Source organism: Seriola lalandi, unplaced genomic scaffold (assembly GCF_002814215.2).
Source record: "Seriola lalandi dorsalis isolate HSWRI2012SDOR001 ecotype SW California unplaced genomic scaffold, Sedor1 jcf7180002054502, whole genome shotgun sequence".
NCBI lineage: Eukaryota > Metazoa > Chordata > Actinopteri > Carangiformes > Carangidae > Seriola > Seriola lalandi.
Window position 1 is genome coordinate 955,791 of NW_019525055.1, and position 8,030 is coordinate 963,820.

Sequence of the window (8,030 nt, forward strand, 5' to 3'; positions counted from 1 at the left end):
GGACAGAGAGAGAGAGAGAGAGAGAGAGAGAGAGAGAGAGAAGAAATGAAAAGAAAAAGAAAAAGAAAAAGAAAAAGAAAAAAAAGAAGCAAGAGGCAGAGGTCCAAATAATTTTCTAACTAAGCCTCCCGCTCCGTCTCCTGAAATCTGCTGACAAACAATGAAGGAGGTGAGTCTGAGCCAGCGAGGCTGGGGCCCTGCCAAAAACCCAGGAGGAGGGAGAGCAGAAAGGAGGAGGACAGGTGGGAGGAGGGAGGGAGGAAGGGAGGGAGAGAGATAGATAGATAGATAGATAGATAGATAGATAGATAGATAGATAGATAGATAGATAGATAGAGAGAGAGAGAGAGAGAGATGGAGGATTGATCCATCGCTCCCCCATATCCGCTGCCATCAGGAGTTCATTAGCTCCTGGAAGGGAGTGAAGGAGGGATGAAAAGGACAGAGAGATGGAGGATGAACACACTGCCCTTCACTCCCAGCGACCCCGACTACCACCTCCCTGTTTATCTACCCGCACCTTCCCTCCTCCACCCCTCCTGTCGTCTTTCATCCTACCCACCCTATATCTCCTTCCCTCCTTCACCAACTTCCCTCCCTCCCTCCTTCGTGTCCCTGCTGGCTTCACCTTCTTGTCTTCACCTTTGTTGCATTTCACCTACTCCCCCCTGCACTTCTCTTCAACTACCTCCCCTCCACACCTCATCACCATCGATCTTCCTCTTTCTTTCCGTTCACACTATTCTTTACCTCCATTTCAAATCGTATTATTTCTCATTTTTAATCTATATAAAATTTCTAAGTTCTTTTCAAGGTCTTAAAACTCAGCTCACCAGCCATTTTCAACAAAAGTCTCTGTGAACATCGGATCTCCTGCCTTTTTTTTTTTTTTTTTTTAATTCATTTTCATATATTATACACACAAATAAAATGTTCCAGGATGGCACAGTGAGTCAGAAGCATATTTCCATACTGGATCACCAGGTGTTCAAACAGCAAAGGAAGGTCTGACATACTGTTTCTGTCTGTTGTTTACTTGCCCACTCTCCACACACACACACACACACACACACACACACACACACACACACACACACACACTCCTGAAACTCTTCCCATCAGGAGCTCAGGCAGCATCTGTCAGCCTGTCCATCAATGTGCTTACAGCCTTCAGACGCTTCAATTTTTTTCCCCCCGAAAGAGGAGTAGGAGTTAGCAAGCAGGCAGAGAGCGAGAGAGAAAGAAAAGGGGTAAGTATGTAATGGATTATAACAAATTTTAATAAACACTTCTGCTGCATAGTCTTAACTTTTTTGGCATAAGAACTCTATCTGGAATATACTTTTCTACCACTGTAATCTTTTTTTAATTGCAAATCCTGACACCACTGATAAAGCCAGATTTCTTGCAAACTGATCTCTCGGTTTCCTGAAATAAAGATGCCAGTGTCAGTTCCGATTTCTTGAGTATTTGGCTTTTCATTATGATGGCCATCGACTAGACAACCTGACATATAATTTTCCCTTCTGCAGAAGATACTGTGATGTATATTAGCTCTCCTGGTTGTCACCAGCCAAACTGGAAGTATAATTATGCTTCGACACACTTTGGAAACCAAGACTAAACAAAACTAACTTAATGACTTCAACGTCACCACTATCAAACTTCCAACTCGTAGCTAAACTTAGCACACTTGCCTCTTCTGCAAAAGCCTTCCCTCTTAGAAAGTTAGTTATAGTTTGCAAAAGCATAAGTATAGACACAAAGCTGTAAAGGCGGACTGGCGAGTAGATTGGTTGACAATCTCTGTAGTCTCATTTAGCCGCTTGTTAGCAACCGGCCTTTTTAGTGTTTGTAAAAGAAAGACAGAAAGAAATCACAAATGGTGACATATTTTATGTTGTAGAATAAAACGTCTTGAGCTTGTGTTAACCACAGACCTTATTTCAGTCATCTAACCAAAAACCTGTTAAAAAAAAGCCCCAGAGACTTCAGGACGAGGGAAACCAAACTGCTAAAGTTCTAACTAATTATAGGGCTCATTCCTGTTTGTTTTTTATTGATCAAATAATCTTTTGATCCATATATATATCCATCCATTCATTCATTATCTATACCGCTTATCCTTATAGGGTTGCGGGGAGGCTGGAGCCAATCCCAGCTGACATTGGGGGCGAGGGCGGGGTACATCCTGGACAGGTCGCCAGTCCATCACAGGGGCGACAACCAGTCACACTCACATTCACACCTATGGGCACTTTAGACTCGCCAATTAACCTATTGTGCATGATATTGGACTATGGGAGGAAGCCGGAGTACGCAGGGAGAACCCACGCAGGCGCAGGCACAGGGACAACATGCAAACTCCACACACAAAGGCCCCAGGCCCGGGGTTCGAACCCAGAACCTTCTTACTGTGAGGCGACAGGGCCCAAAGCCCAAAGATATTCTATTTCCGATAATATTACAGAGAAAAAAGCAGCAAATCTTCACAGTGACCAGCAGAAATCAGAAAATCTGCTTGATGAATTTATTAAAAATTAACTGTGCATTTACAGAAATTCCATGTATAATCATTTATAATATGTATGGCTTCCTACAGTAGGATTGCTGAGGGGGGAATGAAAACATGTGAAATAAGTACAAAGGACATGAAACTTAACCTCGGTGAGATATGCTCTAATGATATCACTGTCAACTTTGTGGTAACAACATAGACTTCACTATGAACTATGACAAAAAAAAAAAAAAACGGATCATTAATTTTATCTGAAAAACCATCTGCTGCACCAGAACGTTCACTGCTCTTATTCAGTCAGCGAGGGACCGGTGAGCAATGAAGCACATTCCAATTACTCCTGCAAAAATCTTTCTGTGAAATATGTGTACCGTTTCCTTCCTCCTCAGTGATTTGTGCAGGTGTGCAGACTTTGCAATTATCCTTAACTAACAAGGCTGAGTCACAGTGGAACAGGAAAAAAATTAAAACACCCCCCCTCCATCTCCCCTTGAGGTCTGACGTCATGTCCTGCCCACTGAACAGCAGGTTAGCACGCACACGCACATACACACACACACAGACACACTAAAGACCCCACTAATGAGGTACGAGGCCACAGCAGGGTCATCTACTGAGAGCAAACGTTGACACAACACACAAGGGGCCAATGCATAAAAACATGGCTGCAGCATTTAATCCACCACATGGTTTGGTTTCATGTTGCAAAACTTGTGAAACATGACAAAACCTGCATGTGAGGAAACCAGGACAAACCCACACACTCAAGGCAAACGTAAACTTATTAACACGCACAAAGAATAAACCAAACACTGTCTTAGTCTTGCATGTTTTATTGGCTGGTGTTTGATTTCTGCAGCTAAACTGTTGATATGATTTAGTGACTGATAACCGATAGGTGTTATCTAATATTCCTGTTCTATTAAAGTGCTGTAATAGAAATTCTTTGGAGTTACGATAATGTCCTTGATTCAACATAATAAAGAAAACACTGCAATACTTATTTCATTTTGTGCTAGTTCTGTCTCTTTACAATCTTCAAACATTAATCATCAGAATTGACATCAGAAATCCAGTATCAGGCTCTTCTTAACATTCAAAATCAAAGCATATAGGAGCTACACACCAGCAAGAACACACATGCACGCACACACACGCACGCACACACACACACACACAAATCGGCTAGTAGTCAGCTAGTAGTAATACCCTTGTGGCCTACATGCTGGTTAGTTAGTTAGTAAGCAGAGCGGAGCACAGCAGAGAGCTAGTGACATGACAGCTAGCCAACACGCCTCCAGGCAGCCACACACACATGCACGCACATGTATGCACACATACACAAACACGTGCGCACACACACAAATCCCTCAGCTCACTTGGTTCCTATCCTTCTTATCTGACACGTATTACTGAATCACATACACACACATTTGCCCTGAAGCCTTCTATAGTAATGTGTGTAAAAACATGTACATGCACATGGGTGGGTATGTGTGTGTGTGTGTGTGTGTGTGTGTGTGTGTGTGTGTGTGTGTGTGTGTGTGTGTGTGTGATTGAGGGTACAGTTTAAGTGACGTCAGTGGGCCATTCATGAACAACACCCCTCCTCCTCCTCCTCTTCCTCCTCACTACGTAGCTGCTAATGCGATACAACGCACCACGTGGGGGTCCTTACCCCCTTTTCCAGCCAATCAGAGCTCAGCGCTTAACGCAGCCGACACAAATACACACACACACACACACACGCTACGCCCCCGCCCACACACACACGTGTGCGTATGTACACATGTAAGGCTTAAAAGGTGCTCAAGTTTCACATGACATACTGTACATGGAGAGTTGATACATATGGACACACACATTCATTCCTCGTGGCTGTGCATCCAGATGATGAGAGAGATCACAGTGAAATCTTGATGAAAAGGTGATGAGGGGAACGATGGAAGCATGGGTTGACGGATAAAGGCTTAGGGAGGAACACAGCTGTGCATAGATGGAAAGGAAAGGGAGCAATGGATGAGATGAGGGGATGGATGAGGAAAGAGGGATTGAAACATGGGTGAGTGGCTGGAGGGCTGCCATCAAAAAAAAAAACGGATGCAAAATGAAAACAGCTCCCATCCCTGTTCTCTTGCCTTGTAAACAACCACTGTCTCTGGGCGAGAGAGAAGAGAGGAGAGCCTTGAGGGAGGGGAGGGAGAGAGAGAGAGAGAGTGAGTGAAAACAAGATAGCACTGCATCAGGAAAGATGTGAAAGACAGAGAGGGGGATAGAGGGACTGAGACAGAGTTGTTATGCCCCCACACGCCATGACTCATCTCCGGTTTCATACCCAGCGGGAGGAGGGTTGTGTGTAAAAGTGTGTTAGTGCCTATGTGTGAGAGTTTGTTGAGAGAGAGAGGTTGAAGAGCATGGTACACGCATCTGTACTTGAATATGTGTTTAGACTGATCGAGATGCACGCTGAGCGTTGTTGGTATGTGTGCACTACTCAAGCTTGTGTGTGATTGTGATGCATGTGTGGTGTGTGTGATGGTGGTAAGAGGGGAGGGGGGTTGCGCTGTCACAACCGGGAACATTTAACAAGCCCCCAGATGATTCCAGCCTAATTGATTCAAGGCTCAAGCCAGTTCAGCCTAACATGTGCCATCAGAAAATTAATACAAAAAAAAAAATCTGGATAAATTGCTCCATCCATTAATGATCAGCACTAATAGGCAGACATAATATTCTTTAGAGGTTCTCCGGGCAATTATGAAGAGTACATGGCCACAAAGCACCGCTGAAAATCACACCAGAGGCAAATGCCCCACTTACACCCCATTAATCCTGCTCACATCTGACTCCCAGCATCAGCACCTGCATCCACATGTAAAGTCCTTGTGTTGTTTATTTTTATTTTTTTCAGGGAAGGATGAAACAGCCCCACTCATCCAACCTAGGGATACAGATAGCACTCTGACTTAGATGAGGTAAACAACAGCCACGCCCCCCCCCCCCCAAAGCCAGCTAGAGCTGCACAGCATGAAGCAGCAGGAGGAGGAGGAGGAGGAGGAGAGGGTGAAGGAGGCAGAGAGGAGTTGCTCTAATTCCTTGATGTGTGTATGTGTGTGGTTGCGTGCTCAGCCTTCCTAAAAGCACTGCTGCTCCCCCCTGGTTTCCTCTCTCTCCCCCTCCTTTACTAGGGAGTGAAGGAACCTGCAAATCATCCGAGGACTGTGAACGTTTGGTGCCACCACCCTGCACCCAGACCTGCTGCGCTACATACAACTTCATCCCATATCCTATGCCCCTTATGTGTCTATACGTGTATGTGTGTGTGTGTGTGCGCTTGTGTGTGTGTGTGCACATTCGCCTGCAAGTTAAACTCGCATTCCTCGCTACAGTGCTGCAAATGAGCCCTATTTGTTGCAATTACGCGCAAAAATAACCACACTTGGACACTCTCCAACTACCCGCTCGCACACTTGATTCCCACCGGGGCGCGTTTATGTTACGTTTGCAGCACAACATGGCCAAGTTTGCCCGGTTAATTTCACCTCAGCGAATGCACGGACTCTGCCTTCAAATGGGTTATTTGTCTTTTCTTCATTGCAACACATAAAACGCTTTACCCCTCTTAGACCAACACGCACCGTTCAGGGTAACGACACTGTTAAGAGCCCCTGCCCGCTGACTGTGACTGACAAGCCCGCTGCAAAAAAGTGCGTACCAAGCTGCTGCCCTGCTGCTAGCCTAGCACTGAATATAGCACTAGCAGCAGCAGCAGCAGCAAAGTGGACTTCAGCGGTCCTGCAACACTCCCACTTTTAAATTTCATCATTTATCCGTCTATTAGTGTGTTTTTTGTATTTTGTTTTTTACCTTGATCGCAGTCAGCTTCGGGTGCAGAGACGTCCTCAGTCCTGGACGGCGGCCGATTCCCAGAGATTAGGAGATCATTGGGAGCCAGGCACATGTAGTTTCACAGTGGAGGGTTTAGCACTAGTTCTGTTTGCCCACTTGGTGCCCTGGCAAGGCTGCTAGCTGTGCTGCTAAACAGCCCCGACTCTGAATCCACGTTGGGTGACAGGACTGTCCCTTCCCCTCCCTTCCCTTCCCCTCACGGTGGTGGTGCGTGTTGACAGCGCGTCAGCTCTGTGAAGACCGACCACCGAGTCCAAATCCGAAATAAAATCCAAAAGTGGCAGCCAGACTAAGTTGCAGCCTTCACAAGTCAACAACAACAAACACGGCGGCGGCGGCGGTGGTGGTGGTGGTGCTGCCGCTGGTCCTGCTGCCGTTCACTGTGTAGCAGGCTGCGAGGTGCGCACAACATACCGCTCACAGGAAAGCATGTCGCATTTTGCAAAAAGCAGCCCCAAACGTGGTGTCAGAAAATCCGACTGTGTTTTCCTCTCCGGTGCCAGTGATACGGGAGCAGGGGAACTGAGAAGCAAGAGGAAGAGGGGTTAAAAAAAAAAAAAAAAAAAAAAAAAGAAAAGAAAAGGATGCTTTATTTCCAAACGATGAGTCAGAAAAGATCGCAAGCCAGTTTCGCAACGTCCCTCCTTCAAAAATAAAACATTGAGCTCTCCTCGTCTTCACTTACTGCCTTGCTCCCACTCCTCTGCCCCGGTGTACGTGCACACTGCTCTGCACAAATGCACAGGCGGGTCTTGTCTTGCAACCTCTCCTCCCACCCCCCAGAACAAAAAAGACAACACTGAGAAAAATCAGCTCTTATCATCAGCTTGAAAACTCTTTTGGCGCCATATTTATGGCGTACTTTCAATTCACTGTTACCGCAAGCTGCACTTCCTACTCTGAGAAATGCTAGATTACTGCGCCTCGGAGAGGAGAGGATGGGGATTGAACCTCCACCTGCCAGTTCTCTGTCGGTGATACAGGCTTACTTTGTGGCAGAAAGTGTTGAAATGGGACGTAAAAACCTGTATCAGGTGATTGATCTCTAGTAGGGTAAATTTTCTGAAATAAAATGAATAGGCTCGTTTATTAATTGAAGACTCACACTGAAGTTTCAGTAAATCATTTTACGAATACATATAATGTTCCAAACTTTAAATTAATCTTAATTTTAGCCCCAAAAAGAGAATAAATATAATTGTACAAGTAAATAAAAGTGAATATATTTGAGCGATATAATAAGAGGTACATACTGTTAAAATGATGTAACCTTAAAATCACCTAAAAAAATTTTATATTGAAAGATAAATCAAAGGTAAATGATTTAAAGTATCTCTTTCCTATGACTGATATTTGACTGGACTCCTTTGTGAAAGAATATGTTTACGCTTCATCCACAACCTGCATTTGACAGTACTTTTTCAATTTCAGTCTCAACATGTCTACATATTTTCAAAGGCGATATTTAATTCTGACCATCACCATTAACTGGTGTCACAATGACTGGCAGCCGGAGATTCAGTTCAAAGTGAAGGCCTGTGATGGCACTTCACTGTAAGTGATAATATCTCTCCACCAGTGACTGATTTGCTCACAGCGATCC

General features: G+C 44.9%; 1 protein-coding gene across 1 annotated transcript in view; it reads right to left on the reverse strand.

Moving 5' to 3' along the window:
• jade2 (jade family PHD finger 2) overlaps nt 1-7,338 on the reverse strand; it is a 184,368-nt gene extending 177,030 nt beyond the window's left edge. Inside the window, exon 1 of the mRNA XM_023413054.2 lies at nt 6,386-7,338. The gene's annotated coding sequence lies outside the window, so the exon portion shown is untranslated. The remainder of the gene's footprint in view (nt 1-6,385) is intronic.
• Nucleotides 7,339-8,030: the final 692 nt, after the last annotated feature.